Raw genomic sequence first — 26,000 nt, forward strand, 5'->3', positions numbered from 1 at the left:
TGAAAGTGGCTCCCTAACGGAGCTTGCTGGAAGCCATGTGACCCTGAAAGAGGGAAATCCTCAGAGAGTACTTCATAATTTTCCTCTGAAGGTAAAGCCTCTATAGAGGGGGATGAGTGCAGACTAAATTTTGAATTGGAATCTCTCACACTGTTAAAAGCAAAGCAGTCTAATGGCAAGGTGAACATTTAAAGCCCTTTAATCTTAACTTTTTTTATTTACAGAAGCCAGTTTGAGCCATTTGCTTAAAAGGAGGAAACAGAGATAAAATAGGCAGGTGTATATGTGGTATAAATATATTTATGCAAATACACACAAAGGAGGGTGTGATATAGAGGCACAGCCATGAGTCTGGGGTGTTTTTCATTGTTTTCTAGAGCTGAAGTCTTGTGTGTAAACTTTGTAAACTTGTGCTATAATGGCAAGTTTGTAAAATCAGGTGTGTGTGTGGATATATCTATCTATCTATTCTCAGGCTGAGAAACACACAGGTATTTTGGATAAAACAGAATCCTCTAAAATCAGAGTTCATAAAATCAAGATGTTCCTATATAGACTAATTGTACAGAGTAGGTGTATATAACTACACAGTATGTGTTTAGTGTATATATCCTAGAAAGCTGGCAGTATTTCCATAACTTTACATCCAATTTGGGGACCTCCTCTAAATTCCTTCAACCAAAAGGCCTTTGTGCTTCAATTTTTGCAAGTATGATCTGTGGCAGTAAAGAATATTTCTGACAAACATAGTGGTGAACTGAACAAACCATTTCTTAGCAATGGTACTTTGAAAATAAACTGTGTTCTTTTGCTTTTTGCAAATTTTTCTAATACTTTGTCATGTCGTATCTCAGAAATGGCTTGGCCTAGAAACTTCAAATTTGGTTTATCCAAGAGTCCTTGATGAGTCTAGTGCCACGTACTATTTCTGATCAAGCCAGAAGCTATTTAAGCTTATTTGCCACAGAGTTTTTAATGTTTTACTCACTAGCAGTGGGCTATAAGGGTGGAATTTTCAAAAGGGCTTGGCATTGGGCTAATTGCACAAGTCCTGTTTGATGTCAGTGGGAGCAAAGTTAGGCCAATGCCAAGTGCTCTTGAAAGTCATGCCCTAAAAGTTGGCAGAGTTCAGAAGTTGGGGTACAGCTGCTCTAGTGGAGCCCATGTGGTTTATCAGTCAAAGCTCTCTGGTTAAAAGAGTTTCCAGTCTTCAGACTGCACTGTCACAGATGGCAGCACTTTAAGGGCTGCTGTCTGGCTTGCTCAGGTAGAAAGAGGTTACAAGCCCTAGGAGCACAGCCTCCAGAGTTCGTAGATTCTGGCTGAGCCACTTGCCCTGGAAATTACAAGCTCTTCTGATGCGACCAGTGGAGCTTGTAAACTCCATTAGCCAAGCTGCTTGGGTTTAGGTTCAAGGAGTAAACGAACACCTGGCCCGTGCTGCACGTCTCATGGTTACAGTGCACAGGAATATTTCTGGCAAGGTTAGAAGCTTATGTGAGGAGTTACTTGCTATGGATTTTAACTCTCAAATTCATCAGGACCTGTCAAAGAATTTCATCAGATTCCCCACTAATCTAGTGCAGAATGCATGCTCTGCTGGGGTGTGACTTCTCACTCAGGCAGACATTTAAGCTTTGTCAGCTGACTTGTTCCAAGCCAAGGAAGTTACTCTTCATGCTTAGCATTTGATTTGAATACTTCCATTTGAAGTCCATTAGGTTTTACCCTAATTTAAACAGGTGCGTTCCATTTTAATGATCTGAGGTGTAGACTAGTAGCTCTGGTAAAGGCATTAAGCTTGATTCACCCATGCTGAAGATTCAAGACAGGTACATATTGCAGGTTGGTAGGGGTGTGATGCAAGAGGGGACTGTGTGTATGTGCATGTGTATTTCTGCTTTCTCTGATGGTTCCTTCAGTGTGGGAAGCTTTAATTTCATCCAAGATGCCACTGAAGACTGCCTGGGTGTGGGGGGGCTGCAGAGGGTGTGAAGGGGAGAGTGCACTGAGATTCTGATTCAAAGCCCATTGAAGTCCATGGAAGTTTTTGCATTGATTACAGTGAGCTTTGGCGCAAGACCAGAGTCAGTGAATCCCACAAGATATGCCCCCTCCTTGGCAAATTCTTCTAACTTCTGGGATGGCACTGGATGGAGCAGGGATTACAGGCACCTTTTGCCAGTGCAAACTCTTCAGCAAAACAGCAAGTTTAGTTTTCTGGAAATTACAGCAAACCGAAGAGAAACTGATATTGCATCTTTCCAAAAGTAACTGTCTAATTGTGCTGGACACGCTTTTTGTTTTGCAGTCTTAGAATCCGATCGTGCCCCCCATTGAAGTCAGTGGAAGTTTTGCCATTGGCTCTTATTGGAACAGAATCGGGCCTAGTACAATTACAGCAAACCTCTTTCTCCTCCCTGGATCCTGTTTTCTTCATTTCAAGCGCATGCATCTTGTTTAAAAATAAAAGTCAAGGTAGAATTCTCTGTAGAACCCCAAAGCACTGCATCAGCTCTATAGAAATAATAATTTGATAGATAAATGAGTTAATATTTCCCTTGTACTGCAACAGACTCAGTGACGTTTTTAATTGTCACTGGATTCTAGGGGTAGTGCAAAGATACATGCTCCCCATAGTATGGAAATATTCTGGGTTTTTTCCCTCAAATATTATTGACAGTCCTTACCCAGGTCCAGGCAAGTTTTGCTGATGCAATTAGCCCTAAACACCACATTTTTGAAATGAGAGCTATTCCAATCAGAAATGGAGCAAATACCTTCCTCTCCCAGAGCAGAATCTAGGCATGAATACACCCACTGGCTAAACTGGGAATAAACCAATTTTGGGGGAGGTGGGGTAAGAGGGCGATGGAGAGTGTTCTGCAATTCCCTCGTGCCTCAAGAGTTCCATATTGCAACAGCTTGTCTCCTAGGGAGCATATTTTCACTTCCTGAATCCTGAGAACCAAGAGCAAGAGCTGCTAGACAGCAGTGTGGAGCCCTCCGTCCTCCTTGGGAGGGAGAGTTCCAGAGGTGAAAGTAAGCCGATCCAGTCTGGCATAACGGAAAGAGCCGGTACACCATGCTGGACCGGACCAGCTTCCCCAGGCTGGCGATTTAAAGGGCCTGGGGCTCCCTGCAGCGGCAGAGCCCTGGATCCTTTAAATCGCCTCTCAAGCCCCTCTGCTGGACCCCAGGTAGCAGTGGCAGGGCTCTGGCAGTGATTTAAAGGCTCCAGCTGCTGCAGGGAGCCCAGGGCCCTTTAAATCGCCACCCAAGCCCTGCGGTAGCTCAGGACTCCTGCGTACCGTACTCCAGCTCAGGACTCCGGCGTACTGATAGGTTCTTTAACTTACTTTCACCCCTGGAGAGTTCATGTTTTTCTGCTGCAGCTCTCTCATTCTCCACCTCCCACTCCAGTATAAGGGAGCATATGGGCTGACCCCGAATTCCAAATGCTGAAGGAAGGGTGTGTCTGCCTTAGAATTCACAGTATACAATGTTGTAGGTGTTGGTCCCAGGATAGTAGAGACAAAAATGGGTGAGGTAAAATCTTTTATTGGACCAACTTCTGTTGGTGAGAGAGACGAGCTTTCAAGTTACACGGAGCTCTTCTTCGGGTCTGTGTCGCTTGAAAGCTTGTCTTTCTCACTAACAAAAGTTGGTCCAGTAAAAGATATTCCCTTACCCACCTGGTCTCTTAGAATTCACAGCACAGTCCTGGAGGCCTGCAGCTCACAGGACAGTTAAAGAGTCTAGAGTTTGTTCTGGGTGTCTCAGCATCATGCTGCAGTGTAATGTCAGGCTGAGCTCTCAGCTACCGTGATGGCACATCACTATGCAATGTCATCATGCATTGATGCTGCATTATAGCATAAAGATGGAAACAGCACAGCAATTTGTCCTCCCACAAACAGATGGTAATCCTAGAAAAGGAGTTTGATACAACAGGTGAACCAAGGAAGGTGATAGCATGGGTCACTAGGTCAAAGATTGGCTGAAAAGAACGTACAGGCTGTTTGTCCTGAACTTTTTCTGATAGTGATAATGCATCTAGTCATTCACTGGTGTAGCTCCATCAGTGGTAGCAATAGGGTGCACTAGTGTAGATAAGTTACTGGTGCTTTTAATACCATGTCATCTCACCTTGCCAGATTGAGGGGATGTCGTGGTAAAAATACTGACCACTTCTGCTGCCTTGTCTACATTAGAGCTCCCCCCTTCACTGCCAGTGGTGGAGTCACCCTAGGGATAATACAATGGTGGGGAATTTTAAGGAAACAGTCACTGTGGACAAGGCCACAGTCAGTCTGAAGTTGTAGTGCTACCCCACTCTCCAGCACATGCAACCTCTACCACAATCTGACTTTTAGTAAAGGAGACGGGGGGGGGGGGGGGTTAAGGACATCTGTGTCGATAGAGCATCCGTGACAGACAAGCAGGACTCCCCTTCTGTAGCAGTCAGAATGGGTTCCTGTTAAACTGTGGAGGGAGTGGAGATGCTGATGAAATGGAGTTCCCACCCATGTGCTTGCAGTGGGTGCACACCTCCCCATCGCTGCTGTTGTCATGCCTGGGAGTGGGGTGGTAACCAAAGGAACAGTGACCCTTGGGCCATCTGGGTATGGGTTGGTGAGGGTAACAAAAGGCTGCCACACTGGTTTTCCCAGAGTGGGTGCCAGGAAACCCCACCCTTGGGATAAGGCTGACCTCCGTGGCAGAGCTAAGAGAATAAATGTGTTAGTGGGAGCATGGAGAATGAAACAAAGAGGCAAAGGAAGAGAAGTTGTTCTGAAGTGCTTTGCTAGTGTGTGATGTGGTTGCTCTCTTAAAGAGAGTTGCACTTAAAGAAGGATAAGCTTATGGGTAAGGCATGGGACTGGAAAGATCTGGACTCGGTTCCTAGCTCTGCTACAAACTCCCTGTGTGACCATGGGCAAGTCATTTCACTCCTGAATGCTTTAGGTGCCCATCGGTAACCTGGAGATAATACTTCCCTACCTCACAAAGGTGTTTGGGGATAGATCCACTGATGTCTGTGAGGGGCTCAGATACAGTGTTGAGGGGCCATAGAATTACCAACAGAGAGAGATGTTAAGAAATTCCTTGATGCAGCGCTCTCTAAGCTACAGCAGTGAGAACTGCTGCTCTCCATTATTAAAGTGTGATTTGCATTTAAGGAGTGAATGTTTGTAGCAGAGGCACACAGGCAATGGCAAGTAAACACCAAGCATGGCCAAGGTTAGGATGCCAGGGCCTTTACTTCAAGAGTCACACACCCCAGCAGTATTTTTTTTAAAAAAAAAGTTCTTGTCACATGGGAGTTCTGTATGGCCATTCTCTCAGACTTTGGGCTCACTTTGAGGGCAGGGTTCATTATTACTATGTGTAGCGTGTACGTATACTACCATAAATGTCTGTAGTACTTTACAGAGGAAATAAACAAAAGGGGCTAGATATTCAGCAGACTCCACTAGAGCTATGCCAATTCACATCAGCTGAAGATCTCACCCCCTTATCCCTGACCCAAGAGTTTCCAACAGAAGGTTTCCGAGAGGAATTGTGACCCTCTGGGAATACAGGTGAAATTAGGTTTTGTTCAAAGGCAGGGAAATATTAATTATTTGAATAGGGTGGCTTGGGTGGGAAAGGAGTGATGCAGCTCATCATGTTTAGCATCCAAAAGTACTTCTGTGTCCTCTGTGAGATGAGAGCATTTGATTTTTCTGGGCTGTGGTTAACTGAAATCTTGTCATATAATTGAAAATAAACCTTTGCTTTTTTAAATTAAAATGGGCATTTGAGGTTCCTGCTTGTGGTCACTGCACTGCAGAAATCAGATCCCATCTGTGACACTAGTGGCATGCGTGCAGCCTGTTCTACGCTGGGGATTTCAGCCAGCAGTGTCCAGCCCTCTGTGTAGATAGGAAAAACTGCTGTAAGCCTCAAGGAGTTCTAAGGGAGGAAAGATGATTCAGAGCTCAGGTGCTAGAGCCTGGGATTTGGGAGACCTGTTTAACTCCCTGCTCTGACAGACTTAATAATAATCCTCATGTTTGTTACCAAATTGCCTAAGGGCCAACCAAGAGTTGGGCCCCATTGTGCCAGGCACTGTACAAACAGTAGTGTATAGTAAGGCTATGCCTACCCTGTGAGCTGGGGGTGTGATCCCCCTACTTGTGTACACATACTTGTTAGTGCTCATCAAGGAAGAGTGAGTATAAATAGCAGCGTAGCTGTGGTAGCACTGGTAGCAGCAGCGGAGGCATGACTGCGCTGTGCCAAGTGCGTGCCCACTGATTTCAGGCAGATACATACGTGACACGGCTAAGCCGTGCCTCTGCTGCTGCTACCTGGCAGCTAGGCTACTCTTTACACTACGCTAGCTCGATGAGGGCTAGCATGAGTATGTGCTCTACTCCTGGGGGAATTCTGCTCCACCGCGCTCGCATAGAATTCATGTCCCCTGCATATTTTTTTTTCTCCACAGAAAATGGATTCTGCTGGGAAGGTGCTGAAATTATACTTTTCATCCACCAGGGACTGCTGTGGCACCAGAAGAAAGGGCAGTCAACTCCGGGCCAGAGTAGCCAGCCGTAGAGAGGGAGGAGGCAGTGACTTCCTTCACCAGGTCCCATGAGGAGGAGATATGGGGGTGGGGATGGACAGAGGAGGGCATGGGGCTGCTGGGGGTCACAGACTGAGGTTTGGAAGGGCTAGTGGGGGGGGGGGGGAACAGGCTGGGGCAGGGGCACAGGAACTACTAGGGTGACAGCATTGAGCCAGAAGTGAATGGAAGACGGGGTGCAGGGGCACAGGGGGTCTGGGAGAGGAGGGGTGGCTGAGTGGGAGTGCAGAGACACAGGGGGACAGGCATACAGGGACACATGGGGGCAAGGGAAGATGTGCCTGACAGAATGGGAGAGGCTAGGGGTCAACCAGTGTCTGCATGGGAGAGGCTCCCTAACAATCCCTCCCTCCCCCCCCCCCCCCGAAAAAAAAAACCAAAACAAAACTGTTCCATACTTCACCCACCCACACCCAACAATCCTTCAGGTTCACTCCCAGGCTCCTTCCCAGGAATTACTTCCCTCTCCCTTTGTTCCTCCGTTCCCCCTGACTCCCCCAAGTCTTTGTATTGCTCCTGACAGGTGTGGAAATTTTCTGTATTGTAATTTAAATGACTTATTTCTCAAAGTTTTGTATTAATATGCCTAGTAAGGAATCTATTTGTTAAAAAACATTTCCTGAATCTTTTATTGTCTGTATTGTTAGACATACTTGCTGACGGGTATTTTGAAGTAAATTGAACCTGGCGTGATTATATTGTGGTGGTGTTGACAAATAAAAGATGCAGAATTTTAAAATAGTGTGCAGATTTAAAAAAAATTTTGATGCAGAATTCCCTCAGGAGTACACAAGCAGGTGGATCACACCCCTAGCTCACAGTGTAGACATGGCCTAAACAGACAAGACAGACACAGGGTGGGCAAAGGAGTAGAACACACAAGCAGAGAGAAATGAAGGCTACTTACCCATCACCAGAGTTCTTCAAGATGGCCTCTACATAGTAACAACCTTAGGCTGCACCAGTCAGAGCATCCCGAATGGTAGAATTCTAGCTAGCAGTCCCCATTGGATCACTCTTGCATCTTCCTTGCTCCTCCCCTCAGTGAACATCAAATATTCTAGAGCAAGGGTGTAGAAGGGGTATGGTGCTCCTGACACCTCAGTGTCTTCCTCAGAGACCCTATGTCTCATGGTAAGTCGGACTCTAAAGTAGTGGGGGAAGAGTGGGCAGGAAGTGTGAATAGTACAGAGTTCATCTCTGAGAACTCTGGTTATAGGAAGTAACCTTCAATTATTTTTCGAGTGTTGTCTGCATAGTCCCACTCTTGGGATAGACTAACAAGTAGTAACTGTGGTCCAGGATGGTGGGACCATGGAGTGCTAACTGAATAAAGTCAGTAAACCTGCTTGCCAAATTTTGCAGCAGACCTAGATTCCAAGTCTATTGAGTAACGTTTAGGAAAAGTATGGACTGAACTCAGTGCTGCTGCTCTGCATGTCTCTGTTAAAGGAATGTGTCTAGAAAATGCTGTAGAGGCTGCCTTTGATAGAATGTGCCCTAATTCCCTCAGGGACAGGTAAACCAAGCAACTTGTAAGCTTCATTAATACATAACTCTTTCAAGATGCATTAGGTTTGCATAGAAACAGTCTTCATTTTTCTTTTCAAACAGTATAAACAAGCTTGGAGACTGTCTACGTTGTTTAGATGTTAGAAGGGCTTTTCCTGTTTAGACATTTAATGTATGTAGCTTAGCTTCCTCATCTTGACTGTGAGGCTTGGGGAAAAACCCTGGTAAGATTAGATGAAAATATGAAACCACCTTTGGTTAAGAAACAACTTTGAATGTTGTCATAACCATACAGCTAAGGGTAGCCAAGAATTCCTCCTTACCTGTAAGGGTTTAAGAAGCTCAGATAACCTGGTTGGCACCTGACCAAAAGGGCCAATGGGGAAAGAAGATACTTTCAAATCTTGGGGGGGGGGGGGGGAGAAGGCTTTGTTTTGTGTGTTCTCTTGGGAAGCAGAGAAGCATCAGGTCAGAAAACTCCTTCTCCTATAAACCATCCTAAGTCTCTCAGATTACAAATTGTAAGTAAAAGCCAGGCAAGGCGTGTTAGATTATCTTTTTTGTTCTGCTTGTGAAGTTTTCCTTTGCTGGAGGGAGGTTTATTCCTGTTTTTTGTAACTTTGAAACTAAGGCTAGAGGGAGTTCTGCTGTATTTTTGAATCTTTTGTTACCCTGTAAAGTTATTTTCCATCCTGATTTTTACAGAGGTGATTTTGAATTTTTTTTAATAAAATCCTTCTTTGAAAAACTGACTGGTTTCTCTATTGTCCTAAGACCCAGGTGTTTGGGTCTGTGATCACTTTATGACCAATTGGCTAGGATATTATTCTCAAGCCTCCCCAGGAAAGGAGGTGTAAGGGCTTGGGCGGATATTTTGGGGGACTAGGAACTCAAGTGGTCCTTTCCCTGATTCTTTTGTTAAATTACTCGGTCTTAGCATACCCTCCAAGGGCAAAGAATTTGTGCCTTGGGGAAGTTTTAACCTAAGCTGGTAGAAATAAGCTTAGGGGGTCTTTCATGTGGGTCCCCACATCTGTACCCTAGAGTTCAGAGTGGGGAGGGAACCCTGACAAATGTATACAGAGAATTACCTTATGAAATAGTAAATGAGAGCAGCCATTAACACACACAATTCACTTAATTATCACTTCAGCAAGACATATTAAAAATACTGTCTTTATAGATAGATGGAACTAGGTACAACTTCCCTTGGCTCAAAAGGAGGTTTCATTAATTGTGAAAGCACTAAGCTCAAAGATGGCATAGGGTATCTAATTGGAGGATACAAATTATTAAGACCTTTAAAAACCTCTTAATTACATCATCAATAAAAACTTATTTACGATCATGCTATTTTTATATGGCTGAAAGATTAACCTTAACTGTAGGCAATGAAAGACCCATGCTTTTAGGATGTAACAGATTGTTTTATAGCCCCTATTAGAATATTTATCTCGTACATGTTTCAGAGTAACAGCCGTGTTAGTCTGTATTCGCAAAAAGAAAAGGAGTACTTGTGGCACCTTAGAGACTAACCAATTAATTTGAGCATAAGCTTTCGTGAGCTACAGCTCACTTCATCGGATGCATACTGTGGAAAGTATAGAAGATCTTTTTATACATACAAAGCATGAAAAAATGGGTGTTTACCACTACAAAAGGTTTTCTCTCCTCCCACCCCACTCTCCTGCTGGTAATAGCTTATCTAAAGTGATCACTCTCCTTACAATGTGTATGATAATCAAGGTGGGCCATTTCCAGCACAAATCCAGGGTTTAACAAGAACGTCTGAGGTGGGGCGGGGGGTAGGAAAAAACAAGGAAATAGGTTACCTTGCATAATGACTTAGCCACTCCCAGTCTCTATTCAAGCCTAAGTTAATTGGATACAGTTAGCAAATGAATTCCAATTCAACAGTCTCTCGCTGGAGTCTGGTTTTGAAGTTTTTTTTTGTTGTAATATCGCAACTTTCATGTCTAATTGTGTGACCAGAGAGATTGAAGTGTTCTCCGACTGGTTTATGAATGTTATAATTCTTGACATCTGATTTGTGTCCATTTATTCTTTTACATAGAGACTGTCCAGTTTGACCAATGTACATGGCAGAGGGGCATTGCTGGCACATGATGGCATATATCACATTGGTGGATGTGCAGGTGAACGAGCCTCTGATAGTGTGGCTGATGTGATTAGGCCCTGAGGTGGGGCGGGGGGTAGGAAAAAACAAGGAAATAGGTTACCTCAAGGGCTTCTTTTCCATGGGTCCAGATGATGATGATGTCGTCAATATAGCGCAAGTAGAGTAGGGGCATTAGGGGACGAGAGCTGAGGAAGCGTTGTTCTAAGTCAGCCATAAAAATGTTGGCATACTGTGGGGCCGTGCGGGTACCCATAGCAGTGCCGCTGATTTGAAGGTATACATTGTCCCCAAATGTAAAATAGTTATGGGTAAGGACAAAGTCAAAGTTCAGCCACCAGGTTAGCCATGACATTATCTGGGATAGTGTTCTTGACGGCTTGTAGTCCATCTTTGTGTGGAATGTTGGTGTAGAGGGCTTCTACATCCATAGTGGCCAGGATGGTGTTATCAGGAAGATCACCGATGGATTGTAGTTTCCTCAGGAAGTCAGTGGTGTCTCGAATGTAGCTGGGAGTGCTAGTAGCGTAGGGCCTGAGGAGGGAGTCTACATAGCCAGACAATCCTGCTGTCAGGGTGCCAATGCCTGAGATGATGGGGCGCCCAGGATTTCCAGGCTTATGGATCTTGAGTAGTAGATAGAATATCCCAGGTCGGGGTTCCAGGGGTGTGTCTGTGCAGATTTGATCTTGTGCTTTTTCAGGGAGTTTCTTGAGCAAATGGTGTAGTTGCTTTTGGTAACTCTCAGTGGGATCAGAGGGTAATGGCTTGTAGAAAGTGGTGTTGGAGAGCTGCCGAGCAGCCTCTTGTTCATATTCCGACCTATTCATGATGACAACAGCACCTCCTTTTTCAGCCTTTTTGATTATGATGTCAGAGTTGTTTCTGAGGCTGTGGATGGCATTGTGTTCTGCATGGCTGAGGTTGTGGGGCAAGTGATGCTGCTTTTCCACAATTTCAGCCCGTGCACGTCGGCGGAAGCACTCTATGTAGAATGCTCAAATAAATGTTAGTCTCTAAGGTGCCACAAGTACTCCTTTTCTTATCTCGTACATGGAAACTTACTATAACACCCTTTTCCATTAAGTATCGGGGTAGCCATGTTAGTCTGTATCCACAAAAACAACAAGGAGTCTGGTGGCACCTTAAAGACTAACAGATTTAGTTGGGCATAAGCTTTCATGCGTAAAAAACCCACTTCTTCAGATGCAACCCTTTTCCGTTTATAACCATAACATTTTCATGTGGACTCTTTTCCTTGACTGTATCAGTATATTTTGCACCTCTAATGAGCAAGACTTTAACAATCCCAGAGCCTTATTCCCCATGCTGTTAAATAAAGAGAGTGAATATCTGGGTGATAACTTTCCCCTGTTGTTGTGTCAGCAAATACGGTACTACTAGTAGAGATGTGATTAACCCTTGTGACAAAGTTCCTCCTCTGCCTTAGTGGGTCCTGCCCTTTATTGGCAAGTTTGCTCACCTCAGAGGTTCACGGCAGCCCTCCGTTTGGCCACTTTCATGGCTCAAATCTGCCATTCACTCAGTTAGCCTCATCACTGGCCAACATGGGGAAAAGGAAGAACCACAATCCCCGCAGTCTCTACTGATCCACCTAGTGGATCGGGAACAGGCCAGAGACCTTCCCCTCTGGTGGAACCCACAGTCCAGGTCAACTCCTCCGGTATCAAGTAGGGAGTTGGGGGAATGGAGGGAACTCGGGCCTGCCCTCTCGTCTGGGTTCCAGCCCAGGGCCCTGTGGATTGCGGCTGTCTACAGTGGCTCCTGTAACAGCTGCATGGTAGCTACAACTCCCTGGGCTACTTCCCCATGGCCTCCTCCCAACACCTTTTTTATCCTCACCACAGGACCTTCCTCCTGATGTCTGATGATGCTTGTACTTCTCTGTCTTCCGGTAGTATGCCTTCTCACTCTCAGCTTCTTGCTCCCAGCTCCACACATGCACACCACAAACTGAAGTGAGCTCCTTTTTAAACCCAGGTGTCCTGATTAGCCTGCCTGTTTTAATTGATTCTGGCAGCTTCTTGATTGGCTGCAGGTGTTCTAATCAGCCTTAATTGTTTCCAGAAAGTTCCTGATTGTTCTGGAACCTTCCCTGTTACCTTACCCAGGGAAAAGGGACCTATTTAACCTGGGGCTAATATATCTACCTTCTATCACTCTCCTGTAGTCATCTGGCCCGACCCTGTCACACCCTCTGGACAGGTGAATTAAGTCTGGGTACCACTGTTGTCTCCACCAGGATGGTGCTATTAAAATTACCATAGCTATGCCTTGTTTTGTTTTATCACTCTCTGAATGGGGAAAATGCATACATAAAGCCTTGACCCCAATCTATCAGAAATACCCCTGACACTGAGTCTCTATCTTTATCTGCCCTTGAGCAAACAGGGTCTCTTCCTTAGATAACACTTTTATTAAATAGTCATCTAGATAAGAATATAAATAAGCCTACTGTTTTCTTAGATATGCTGCTACAACCAAGAGGCATTTTGTAAACACTCTTGGGACTGTGGATAAACCAAAAGGGAGGACCCTGTACTGATAATGGTCCTTTCCTACCATGAAACAGATATTTTTGATGACATGATCATATTGAAATGTGGAAATACTCATCTGATAAATTCTTAGTTGCAAACCAAGTCTGAAGGGGGAAAAGGGATTATAGAAACTAGAGAGAATATGTGGAAACTAAACTTTTTTTATAAAAATGTTTAATTCCCTGAGATCCAAAATGGGGCGAAGGCTTCTGGTTTTTTTCAGAATTAGAAAATAATGTGAATAAAACCCCTTCCCTTTGTGCTTATGAGGTACTTACTCTATTGCTCCTGATCCAATCTTTCCCCGTATAAATGATATTGACATCTAGCCATAAAAGCTTCATAATTTGCATTTCACCTATGTAACGTAGCTGCAGGAAATATTTTTCTCCCAAACACATCCAGTCTTTTCCCTTCCTTCTCAGAAGGAGTAGAGAGTGCACTTGTGAGACCTTGTTCCTGTGTAGTGCAGTCTCCACTACTAAAGAGTTAGGAAAAGGATGGGTATAGAAGGTAGCCAGACCTTCCTGAGGGGAAAAAGTACAATTTGTCAGCCTTTTTGGGCATAGGGTTGTGCAGACTAGGGTGTATTCCAGATCATTTTTGCTGGTTGGGACAATCCTTCTAATGAAAGAAGTGTGACTCTCTAGTTGCTGCCCCTAAAATATCAAACAAAGAATGAGAAGAGTATTCAGCAGAAATTGAGGGAATGTCCAAAGTCTTTATCATGCAATCCACCAGCTCATAGAATAATACCACATCCTCTGATGGCAATGCAGCTGATGTGACCCCCCCCCCGACCCCCCCATTCCCACAGTTTCCTCTGGAGACATCATCGCTCCAGAGTCTGGATCCAATTCTTGTATGTCTGCTATTTCTTCCTCTCTTGAAAGTGCATCTCTTACAACTGTTGGAGATCTCTCTAGACTTTGAGGCATCATCAGATCCATGTCTTACCGCATCAGTGAATGACTATTCCCAGGCATAGGGACATGTTGGTAAGGAGCAGGACATGGTCAGTGTGGCCAACAAACTCAAGGAGGTTCTTGCCAAAAAAAAGAGCCAAATTCAGATCTGGGTGGAAGTTTTTGTTCATATGGAGCCAAAGGGAATGAGTAAGATTGATATCTCTGGTTCCATTGATTACAAACAATCTTCTAGGTGGAATCAAGGAGAGTAGCAAAAACCTCTTCTGTGGAGATCCAGAAAAGGTCTTCAGTGGAGGAAGCAAGGGAGAAATTCTGACTTAATCAATTCTCCCTCTTTTCTCAGGGAAGCATCAAACTGGACCAGTGTGAAGAGAATGTCCAGTTCTTACACAATCAACATACATGGGTTAATCACCAATGGAGTCAGAGGCGAATCCAATCGGTGAACTTGCACTGCAACTACTGTTTGATGTGGTGCTGTGTCAGCCCTGGGTGCTGAATCCTTATCTTCCCCTCAAAACAACAGTTCCAGAGCCTTAACTTTCAGAACTGGCTCATCCAGGTCTGATGCAATTGGATCCAAAGAAGAATATCTCCTGCCTCTACCACAAGAATCTTTACTTAAGGCAGGTTACTTGAAGACTCTTTGGTCAAGGGGGTCTTTCTTTTGCAGATACTGACAAGGATGGGACATTCATGCTTCATAACATCTGGTGCATCATCTCATGGATTGGCTCTGGAGACAGAGGCCAATGCTATGGTATGGGAGGCTTTCCTTTCTAATTCCACATCCGTTATGTTGACAGTTGAGGAGGCGGTTTTCTTTCTCTTCTGTGGATTCGCTCAGAACCAAAGCTGGTCTCTGAGTTTTGTTTGAACTTTGCACCCGCTCGATTCCACAAGGTTTTTCTGTAATAAAATCACCCGAAGCCTGTTCTGCCTCTCCTTATTTGCTCATGTTGTTCAAGCCTTAGAGTCAAGCACTGTGATGAGCATTGTGACTCTGACAGACCAGGTGCCAACTAATGCCAAGGCCCCTAGGCCTCAACTGAACACTGACAAATACATAGCTGGAGCCAGTCTGGTTCACTTGTGTGTTAGTACTGTTAAAATAGGTATGTTATAAAAAAAATTTTAGTGTTTAGACTTTATGGAATGCTTGTAAATTACTGCAATGCAATAATCTCGCTTATAAATCTGTATCCCATGTTATAAGGTAATATTTAAGTGTTTGCTCTGTAACTGTAAATCACCAGTCAGGAGAGAAGCATTACCAAGTGTAAAATACTAATTTGGCATAGGAGGTGTTCTCTCGTGCCCAACAAAAGAAGGTCCATCAACACCAGAGGAACCATTGTGGAACACCAGAGGACAAAATACTTTGTTTGCTCACCCTACCCCACTTCCTTCCACTAAGAGGAGACATGCAACTGAATGCCTCCCAAAGGTTGAATGTGCAACTTGAAGTAGAAGTCGGGGAGGAATAAAAGGCCCTAACAAGGAAAAACTTTATATTTTATGCTGCTTGGACTCTGAGGGACAAGGATTACTAAGCATATGCAAAAGATCACCAGTACCTGGCATGGGTTTGCCCTAAAGGACATATAGAGCTTGCTTATCATAGGAGCTTTTATTACCTTTTGAAACCTGAGTGTAACTCAGTTGTATGAGTGTGTTTATCTGCTTCAACTTTGTAAATAACTCTTATTGCCTTTTCCTGGTTAATAAATCTTGAGATAATTTATTATAGGATTGGCTACAAGAGTTGTCTTTGGTGTAAGAGCTAAGGTGTAATTGACCTGGAGTAAGTGACTGACTGGTCCTTTTGGACTGGGAGTAAGCTGAATATTGATGTGATCTTTAGTGTAAGGGATATTCTATCACAAAGTTAAGCTTACCTGGATGGCACGATAGTCCTCTTGGGCACTCTGATCTATCTGTGACTCTTGGTTAAGGCTGTTATAGTGCTTGAGGAGTTCACACATGATACTTAGTTGGTGAAATCTATGTATAGAACTCACAACCAATTTGGGGTTTGTGCCCTGCTTCTTAACAGTCTGCCCTGCATTTGGTACTCATGCTCTTGGGTCACGGCAGGACAGCTTGACATCAGGAACATCGTCCGACACCAGGAACACCGCTAGGTGTGACATGCACCCCTTAAATCCCAGCGTTTTAGTCTTTGGTTCCACTATCTCCACACAGAAGATAATGACTTATAACTAACTTAATCAAATACTAAAATACGAACTAACCAACTCAATCAAAAACTAGCCACGGATCCAGGAGTATCCTGGAGAAAAGCTTAATGTGTTCACATAGTCGTGGCTGGAAGGAACCGAGGTGGCTGGAGCACCACACGCCTTTTCTGTCCTCACTCGAGACCATTTGACATTCACTGAGGAGAGGGGTGAGGAAGATACATGAGTAAGGCTAAGATTTTGTCACGTATATTTTTAGTAAAAGTCACGGACAAGTCATGGGCAATAAAGAAAAATTCATGAAAGCCGTGACCTGTCCGTGACTTTTACAAAAAATATCCCTGACAAAATGCTGGGTCCCCACACCGTCTGCAGAGGTTGTGCAGCTGTGGGGGCCTCTTCAAGCTCTGAGGGCCCCCACGCCTGGGGGCTGGGAGCTCCAGGGTTTCCCCCACAGCCTGCCGTGACCGGGAGCTTTAAGTTACCCCTGCTGCTCCAGGGAGCCCCCACCAGGCACCGGGGGTACCCTGCAGCTCCCAACCGGTGCCGGCGGCGGGGGGATCCTGCAGCTCCCAGCCGCTGGGGCTGAATTCACAGAGGTCGCTGGAAGTCACGGACTTTGTTACTTCCCCGACCTCTGTGGGAAAAAATTGTAGCCTTATACGTGATGATCCAATGGCTACGCCTAGCTAGAATACTACTGTTCAGGGTGTACTAGTTGGAGCCGTCCAAGAGTCGGACTGTGCAGAGGACACTAAAAGAACAAGGTGATGGCAGCAAATGGCATGTTAGTTCCACAATGTAATTAATTAATTAAATTACATGTTTGTGCTATGTGGGTTTACTTAGGAGGGGATTGGTTAAATGGGATGAAAAGGGAAGGGAAACAGGACGTGAAGGGGTCAGGGCAGGGGAGGAGGGGCAGGTGTTGAGTGAAGCTGAGGTGAAGAAACTAGGAGGGAATGGGATAGGGTGTGTTGAAGCAAGCAGCCAATTAGCACAGGACAGAGAAAGTACGCTCAAAACTGTAGAAAGCTATCTGACTGTTTAGAGGCCCTGATTTTCTGGCTGCTGCTCCTGGCCAGAGGTAGACTTCTCGTGTGACCTTTGCTGAGTCATTTAGTTTCTGCATGCCTCAGTTCCTTCTCTGTAAAATGGGAATAATAGTACTTATCCTCACAACAACTCTACCACACAGGCACCACTTTCCAATGTGCCGGTGGGTGCTCGATCCCCGGCTCTGTCCGAGGCCCAGCCTCCACTGCACCTCTTCCTCCAAGGCCCCACCTCTTCCCGCCCCATTCTGTCTCCTCCCCCACAGAGTCTCCTGCATGCCACGTAACCACTGATCGTGACTGGCGGAAGGCGCGGGGAGGGAGGGTGAGGTGTTGATCGGCGGGCAGGAGGCGCTGGGGGGAGGGAGAGGTGCTGATGGGGGGGGCTGCTCGTGGGTGCTCTGCACCCATCTTTTTTTTTCCCCCTGTAGGTGCTCCAGCCCCGGAGCACCCAGAGAGTCAGCGCCTATGCACACAGGGGTGTTGTGAGGATATATGCATTAAAGATTGAGAGGAGCTCAGACACAATGGTAATGGGGGCCATGTACGCACCTAAAATCGATATCTAGATAGGCAAGCTGCAATTTGCACTAGTGCAGTTTAGCCATGCTTGAAACCAGGGAAAACATTGCAGTAATGCAAATAGCAGGTTGGCTGATCTACCCTAGGGTTTGCACTGGTGCGGCTGGCCATCAATGGCAATAACTGGGGCACATTCCCGGTGTAAACAAGGCCTGGGATGGGGAAACAAAGTGTGAGCAGTGGCTGTTTTAAGGTAAAACAGTGGCTTCTACGTTCCGTGCCTAACTGCTTCCTTACCCAGCGATGTGTACGCAACTTGGTTGGCAAGGGAAACACAATCACTTATCTGAGGAGGGACTGAGGGGAAGAGAGCGGAAGAGTGAAGAGGCTGGGAAGAAATGGGTTCATGTGTTCCCTTTATTTTTCCAGATCATTTCAAAGGCCTTTCAGCAAAATGGCTCTGAAGTGAATTAATTACAGGGATAGGGTTATTCATATACAAACATGTGAGTTGGGTTTCTCTTTTTTCCTGTTAGTGGCAGCTTTTCTCTGAAAAATGACCAATAAACCCCTATTTCTTAATCCCCCAAACTTCAGTCAGAATGAAATTATGGCAAGTCTCAGTGGACTTAGTGATTTAAATTGAGCCTCTTTTAAAAAAAACAAAAACTACTATTAAAATATCTAGACAAAACTCAGGCAGTGTGCTTTTGCTATGCTCAGCCCTTCCACGGTCTCTAAGTTATTCCTGGCATGCTGCTGTTTTACATAATATTGGTGCTATGAAGCCTCTTCAGGTGAAGAGGCAGAGATTAATGAGCCACATGGAAACCCTAATTTGTCTGAGTTAGAGGAGATTAATTATGTTAATGGTCTATGCAAAGCTAATCTAGAGGCTAGAAATGTTCATTCAGTGTCGCCCTTAAAATTGTTGGACTTGTATTTAAACTCTGTGAAAAGAGAATCTGAAAATAAGTGATGTATTTTATTTACCAAATGGGAGTTCTATTCTTTTTCTGTGTGCATCAATACCTATAGGAGTTGTGTATGTGTATGGGGAGGATAATAGATCCCTCATTATTTAATAATATTTTACATCTCTCTACCACCTCCTATCCCAGGGGTTCTCAAACTGGGGGTCGTGACCCCTCAAGGGGTTGCAGGGTGGTTGCATGGGGGTTGCGAGCTGTCAGCTCTGTGGGGCTGACAGCCCCGAGCCCCCATTAAATTAAATTCCTCCCCCCCCATTTTTAATTTATAAGGGGGGGTCACACTCAGAGGCTTGCTGTGTGAAAGGGGTCACCAACACAAAAAGTTTGAAAACTGCTGTCCTAGCCTCAGGGATCCCCAAATGCTTCCGAAACAATGCATTTCAGTCACCACTGAAGTCCAGCTGCTTCTGGAGTGAAATACAGCAGCTGTTTAACTTTCAAGGAGCTGGCCAGTCTTCCAGAAATGTTGTACACTATTGCCAGCAGTATCAAAAGTCGCTTCTGATTCTGAGTGCCTCCATTTTTAATTGAGATCCTTGGAGCCTGAGTTTCAGAAGTGATGAGCATCTATGGCTGAAGTCAGCGGGAGCTGGGGCTGTGCAGTACCTCTGAAAATCAGGCCCTGCGTGTGACAAACTGGGCACACAAAATCTGTGGCCACGTTTGAAAATTTGGCTGTTAAATACTGCTCAGTTCCTGTGGGGTTGGGGAAGCCTGTAAAGGAGCTAGGCTAAGAAGAAAGAAGGATCTATGGCTAGGAGAGTGGGGAGCTGGAGAATCAGTATTCTTGGGCGAGGCAATGCTCACCCGTGCTCTACCTCACCTGGATTGGGAAAAGTCCCTCCTCCCCTGGCCTGCCTTCCTACTGTTCTCCTCCTTCCCAGGTCCCATCCCCTGCCTCCCTTGTGGAAGTCTGGATGGCAGACTGAGAGGAGCATCAGTTGCCAGGAGCAGAACAGAGCTGGCACAGTGCCAAGAGTGACTCCATGATGAAGAGGCTACTGCCTCAGGAGGTAAGGTGGGCAGGGAGTGCAGCGTTCCTCTCCATTTGGGGGAGTCCCTTTCTCTTGCCTATTGTGACGATGTTAGTGGTCTAGAGAAGTGGAAGAAGACACTTTCTGCTGTTGGGAGGATTAAACAGGAAGGGAGCTGAGAGTGGGGTGATGGAGAGAGGGAGGAGAAACTGCTCCTATCCCTTCTCTGGAATCCTAAGGATGAGTGTAAGAATGTGACGGTGATGTGAAAGCTCTTGAAGCATGGCTGTAACATGTACCTCCCATCACTAGATAATTCTGTACAGTAGCTTTGGCGGGGAAGGGGTGATGGTTAGTGAACCTCAAACATGGAGGTTTGACATTATTACACCATAGTTAAAGTTGCGACTAGCTTTTGTTTTAAAACTATTTTGTCACTCCTGTAATTATAAATCTGTTCCAGAGAGAATGAGAACCAAGAGTATGGGGCTGAGAGGAGCTACAGCATTCAGGAATTTAAGACAAACAGATGGAAGATGCCAAGACAAGTACTTTAACAGCTGGGAACTGGAATACAGGCTGTGTTGTGTCCTGGTTTGACTCCGAGGGAATTTAGGTTCTCCTGAGACTCATGTGGAAATGACTGGAACATGCATCCGCTAGGGAAGTTTATCACAGCATTGCAAGGTGAAATTGTTTTATCTTTCTGACTTTAAATTTTTGTTTTTATTTTCAGCTCTTCAAATTTCGGAAAGTTCAGCTGGAAAGAGCAGCTGTGCTTGTTGGCATTAGCTTTGATTCATAAAAGATACAGGTGTGCTGCCAAAAAATCCTAAACTGAAAGGAAATCGGGTTACATGAGTAAAGATCAACACTACACAGAAACACTACCCTGTAGTGTAAGACAAGAAGTGAAGAGCTGTGTGCCCAGCTGAAAGCTGAGGGCATGCAGCTGCCCAAGTTGGAATCTGGCCAAGACATGTGAGCCAACACCACTCATTCAATACAATATGTAGGGTTGGAGATAGAAGACTTGAAGCAGGTTGGGTTTCTCAGCCCCTGTTCATTCTTCAGCTTTATATTTCATAGGTGGTCTTATCTCCACATTCCCTTCCCTTTTGGTGGTTCTCCCTTACTCATGGATTTATTTTATACACAGTTGTGGGTTTTGAGAGGATGGGGCACTTCTTCAGTAAAGGAATCTCCCATAATCTTCTAGGAGTATGAGAGAGAGAGTCAAATAGCTTCTTTTAGCAGCAGCCATGGTGGAAATATTCTGCCTACCTCCCCAGAGAGGGGAGGGCAGTGTGCCCACAGCAGATTTTAATGTATTCGTCAACACCAGACAGGTTCTGATTAACCACAGTTGTGTCTTCCAGTGGAGCGTAATGATTAGGTCCATCCATCCTTTCTATCGCTGCATGCTCCCTTCCAAACAAACCTCATCAGTCAGTTATTCTCCATTAGACCTTTATCAGACAGCATTTAAACTGCCACTTGAAATCAGCCACACTGAGTCTATTATTGGCATTTCCATTTCTGTTTCCAGTTCTGAGTTTTTCAAATTGATGAACCTCCATTATCATTGTATATATTCTCCTCCTCTGACCTCAGAACCTTCAGCCAGTTCTCTTGTATTTGTACGTCTCAGTATTAACCTCTTGTTCTCTCTTCTCTCCTTGCTCTCTCCGGCTTTCGAGGGGAGACTCAGTGCTGTGCAAGCAGGAAGGTGAGTGGGATATAGAGGCTATTCAGCCCAAGCAGAAGTGCCTGGAGACATGACTCAGCCAGAATACCTCTGGGAGTAAAAGTCAGCAGGCACCGCAATACCTGTTTAAAGGGTGAAGCATGTGCTCTCCCACGGTGCTTGCCCCTGCTTCACTGGCCACAGTAGAAGGTTCACAGCACTGGCTGTGCCTCTCTGTGATGCCACACACCACTCTCTGAGGAAGGTCACCCATTGAATGAAAAACCTTGGATAGTGTCAAAAATATTGTGGCAAATTATGTTTGATGTTAAGCAAATATGACTGTCTGAGTATTTACGCTCTAAAGTAATATAAGCGCAGTCTATCTGAGAGACCACCTGCAGCCTTCTGTCAACTGACTGCAGGAATTGCTCATCCCACTATAGAGTTTTGAAAGGACAGGATGCATGGCCTTCTCTATCAAGGTCCTGTACCTCTGGAATGCTTTCCTCCTTAATTTACACCTAGGCAATGATGATTTTACATTTCACCATAGCATCTTTTATCCTAAAAGATCTCAAAATGATTTACAAATTGAAATCAACACACAAACTACACATAGGACACACTTAATCCATAGCTGAAATGTGACCATCTCCAGGATGAAAACAACTAACTTCAGTAACACAAAGCAACATTACACAACAGGTTAGGATAAGAAGTGAAGAGCACCTTTTCCAAGTGAAACTGTATGGGGAGTTTTTAGGTAGGCAGCACGTAATGGAATTTTGGTCAGGACACTGGGTGATCTTTACTGGCCTTTATTTTATAAGGAGTGCCAAGCATTCATGTCTTCTCTCTGTCTTTGTTTTACCTGAAAGATCGCACTTACAGTTGCATGGGGCTTCCACACACCTTGCTAAGCCATTGGTTCAATATTAACTCATAGCCCTGGTCTACACTAGGAGTTGAGGTCAAATTTAGCAGCATTAAATCAATTTAACCCTGCACCCGTCCACACAACAAAGCCCTTTTTTTCGACTTAAAGGGCTCTTAAAATTGATTTCCTTACTCCACCCCCGACAAGGGGATTAGCGCTGAAATTGGCCTTGCCAGGTCGAATTTGGGGTACTGTGGATGCAATTAGATGGTATTGGCTATCTCCATTGTGCTCCATGCTCCATTGTGACCGCTCTGGACAGCACTCTCAACTCAGATGCACTGGCCAGGTAGACAGGAGAAGGCCCGCAAACTTTTGAATTTCAATTTCCTGTTTGGCCAGCATAGCAAGCTGCAGGTGAGTGTAGAGCTCATCAGCGGAGGTGACCATGATAGAGTCCCAGAATCGCAAAAGAGCTCCAGCATGGACCAAATGGGAGGTATGGGATCTGATCGCTGTATGGGGAGAGGAATCTGTGCTATCAGAACTCTGTTCCAGTTTTTGAAATGCCAAAACATTTGTCAAAATCTCCCAGGGCGTGAAGGACAGAGTCCATAACAGGGACCCAAAGCAGTGCCACGTGAAACTTAAGTCTACCAGAAAACCAGAGAGGCAAACGGGCGCTCCGGGCCAGAGCCCAAACATGCCACTTCTATGATGAGCTGCATGCCATTTTAGGGGGTTCAGCCACCACTACCCCAGCCGTGTTGTTTGACTCCTTCAATGGAGATGGAGGCAACACGGAAGCAGGTTTTGGGGACGAAGAAGAAGAAGATGATGATGATGATGATGATGAGGTAGCTCACAGCAAGCAAGCGGAGAAACCGGTTTTCCCGACAGCCAGGAACTGTTTCTCACCCTGGACCTGGAGCCAGTACCCCCCGAACCCACCCAAGGCTGCCTCCCGGACCAGCCAGGCGGAGAAGGGACCTCTGGTCAGTGTACCTTTTAAAATACTATACATGGTTTAAAAGCAAGCATGTTTAATGATTAATTTGCCCTGGCATTCGCGGCTCTCCTGGATGTACTCCCAAAGCCTTTGCAAAAGGTTTCTGGGGAGGGCAGCCTTATTCCGTCCACCACGGTAGGACACTTTACCACTCCAGGCCAGTAGCACATACTCGGGAATTATTGTAGAACAAAGCATTGCAGTGTATGTTTGCTGACATTCAAACAACATCCATTCTTTATCTCTCTGTGTTATGCTCAGGAGAGTGATATCATTCATGGTCACCTGGTTGAAATAGGGTGCTTTTCTTAAGGGGACATTCAGAGGTGCCCGTTCCTGCTGGGCTGTTTGCCTGTGGCTAAACAGAAATGTTCCCTGCTGTTAGCCATGGGGATGGGGGAGGGGCTAGCCACAAGGTGCGGGGAGGCAAAATGCGACCTTGGAATGAAAGCACACGTGCTGTGTATGTAATGTTAACAGCAAGGTTTACCGTGAAAGAGTGTACCCATTGTTCTATAAAATGTGTCTTTTTAAATACCACTGTCCCTTTTTTTTCCTCCACCAGCTGCATGTGTTTCAAGCATCGCAGGATCTTCTCCTTCCCAGAGGCTAGTGAAGATTAAAAGGCGAAAAAACCGCACTCGTGATGAAATGTTCTCTGAGCTCATGCTGTCCTCCCACTCTGACAGAGCACAGATGAATGCATGGAGGCAGACAATGTCAGAGTGCAGGAAAGCACAAAATGACCAGGAGGAGAGGTGGCGGGCTGAAGAGAGTAAGTGGCGGGCTGAAGAGAGGGCTGAAGCTGAAAGGTGGTGGCAGCATGATGAGAGGAGGCAGGAGTCAATGCTGAGGCTGCTGGAGGATCAAACTAATATGCTCCAGCATATGGTTGAGCTGCAGGAAAGGCAGCTGGAGCACAGACCGCCGCTACAGCCCCTCTGTAACCAACCGCCCTCCTCCCCAAGTTCCATAGCCTCCTCACCCAGATGCCCAAGAATGCGGTGGGGGGGCCTCCGGCTACCCAGCCACTCCACCCCAGAGGGTTGCCCAAGCAACAGAAGGCTGGCATTCAACAAGTTTTAAAGTTTTAAACTTTTAAAGTGCTGTGTGGCCTTGTCCTTCTCTCCTCCACCACCCCTCCTGGGCTACCTTGGCAGTTATCCCCCTATTTGTGTGATGAATTAATAAAGAATGCATGAATATGAAGCAACAATGACTTTATTGCCTCTGCAAGCGGTGATCAAAGGGAGGAGAGGAGGGTGGTTAGCTTACAGGGAAGCAGAGTAAACCAAGGGGCGGGGGGTTTCATCAAGGAGAAACAAACAGAACTTTCACACTGTAAGCCTGGCCAGTCATGAAACTGGTTTTCAAAGCTTCTCTGATGCACACCACACCCTCCTGTGCTCTTCTAACTGCCCTGGTGTCTGGCTGCGCGTAACCAGCGGCCAGGCGATTTGCCTCAACCTCCCACCCCACCATAAATGTCTCCCCCTTACTCTTACAGATATTGTGGAGCACACAGCAAGCAGTAATAACAGTGGGAATATTGGTTTCGCTGAGGTCTAACCGAGTCAGTAAATTGCACCAGCGCGCTTTTAAATGTCCAAATGCACATTCTACCACCATTCTGCACTTGCTCAGCCTGTAGTTGAACAGCTCCTGACTACTGTCCAGGCTGCCTGTGTACGGCTTCATGAGTCATGGCATTAAGGGGTAGGCTGGGTCCCCAAGGATACATATAGGCATTTCAACGTCCCCAACGGCTATTTTCTGATCTGGGAACAAAGTCCCTTCTTGCAGCTTTTGAAACGGACCAGAGTTCCTGAAGATGCGAGCGTCATGTACCTTTCCCGGCCATCTCACGTTGATGTTGGTGAAACGTCCCTTGTGATCCCCCAGAGCTTGCAGCACTATTGAAAAGTACCCCTTGCGGTTTATGTACTCACCGGCTTGGTGCTCCGGTGCCAAGATAGGGATATGGGTTCCATCTATGGCCCCACCACAGTTAGGGAATCCCATTGCAGCAAAGCCATCCACTATGATCTGCACATTTCCCAGGGTCACTACCCTTGATAGCAGCAGATCTTTGATTGCGTTGGCTACTTGCATCACAGCAGCCTCCACAGTAGATTTGCCAACTCCAAATTGATTCCCGACTGACCAGTAGCTGTCTGGCATTGCAAGCTTCCACAGGGCTATTGCCACTCGCTTCTCAACTGTGAGGGCTGCTCTCATCTTGGTATTCATGCGCTTCAGGGCAGGGGAAAGCAAGTCACAAAGTTCCATGAAAGTGCCCTTACGCATGCGAAAGTTTCGCAACCACTGGGAATTGTCCCAGACCTGCAACATTATGTGGTCCCACCAGTCTGTGCTTGTTTCCCGAGCCCAGAATCGGTGTTCCACCACATGAACCTGCCCCATTAGCACCAGGATGCCCACATTGCCAGGGCCCGTGCTTTGAGAGAAGTCTGTGTCCATGTCCTCATCACTCTCCTCACTGCGCTGTCGTTGCCTACTCACCCAGTTTCACTTTGCCAGGTTCTGATGCTGCATATACTGCTGGATAATGCACGTGGTGTTTAATGTGCTCCTAATTGCCAAAGTGATCTGAGCAGGCTCCATGCTTGCCGTGGTATGGCATCTGCACAGAAAAAAGGCGCAGAACGATTGTCTGCCATTGCTCTGACAGAGGAAGGGGCGACTGACGACATGGCTTACAGGGAATTAAAATCAACAAAGCGGGTGGCTTTACATCAAGGAGAAACAAAAACAACTGTCATACAGAATGGCCCCCTCAAGGATTGAGCTCAAACCCGTGGGTTTAGCAGGCCAATACTCAACCCACTAAGCTATCCCTCCCTCTGGTATTTCAGCCAGGACTGAATCTCCATTGAAGTTTTCAAGGTG

General features: G+C 45.7%; 2 long non-coding RNA genes across 4 annotated transcripts in view; both read left to right on the top strand.

Annotated features, from left to right (window-relative positions):
- LOC141986051 (uncharacterized) overlaps positions 1 to 20,041 on the top strand; it is a 42,625-nt gene extending 22,584 nt beyond the window's left edge. For 2 of the 3 annotated variants that reach the window (XR_012639113.1, XR_012639114.1), the window contains exons 4-5: positions 19,425 to 19,553; positions 19,978 to 20,041. This is a non-coding gene — a long non-coding RNA (uncharacterized LOC141986051). Of the gene's footprint in view, positions 1 to 6,493; positions 6,635 to 19,424; positions 19,554 to 19,977 lie in introns of all 3 variants that reach the window. The other variant, XR_012639115.1, reaches the window with a different exon arrangement.
- Positions 20,042 to 21,143: 1,102 nt separating this feature from the next.
- Positions 21,144 to 24,244, top strand: LOC141986065 (uncharacterized). The gene is made up of 3 exons (XR_012639116.1): positions 21,144 to 21,243; positions 22,677 to 23,076; positions 23,656 to 24,244. It is a non-coding gene; the product is annotated as an uncharacterized LOC141986065 (long non-coding RNA).
- The last annotated feature ends 1,756 nt before the right edge of the window (positions 24,245 to 26,000 follow it).

The sequence above is a fragment of the Natator depressus genome, chromosome 1 (genome assembly GCF_965152275.1).
Source record: "Natator depressus isolate rNatDep1 chromosome 1, rNatDep2.hap1, whole genome shotgun sequence".
Lineage (NCBI taxonomy): Eukaryota > Metazoa > Chordata > Testudines > Cheloniidae > Natator > Natator depressus.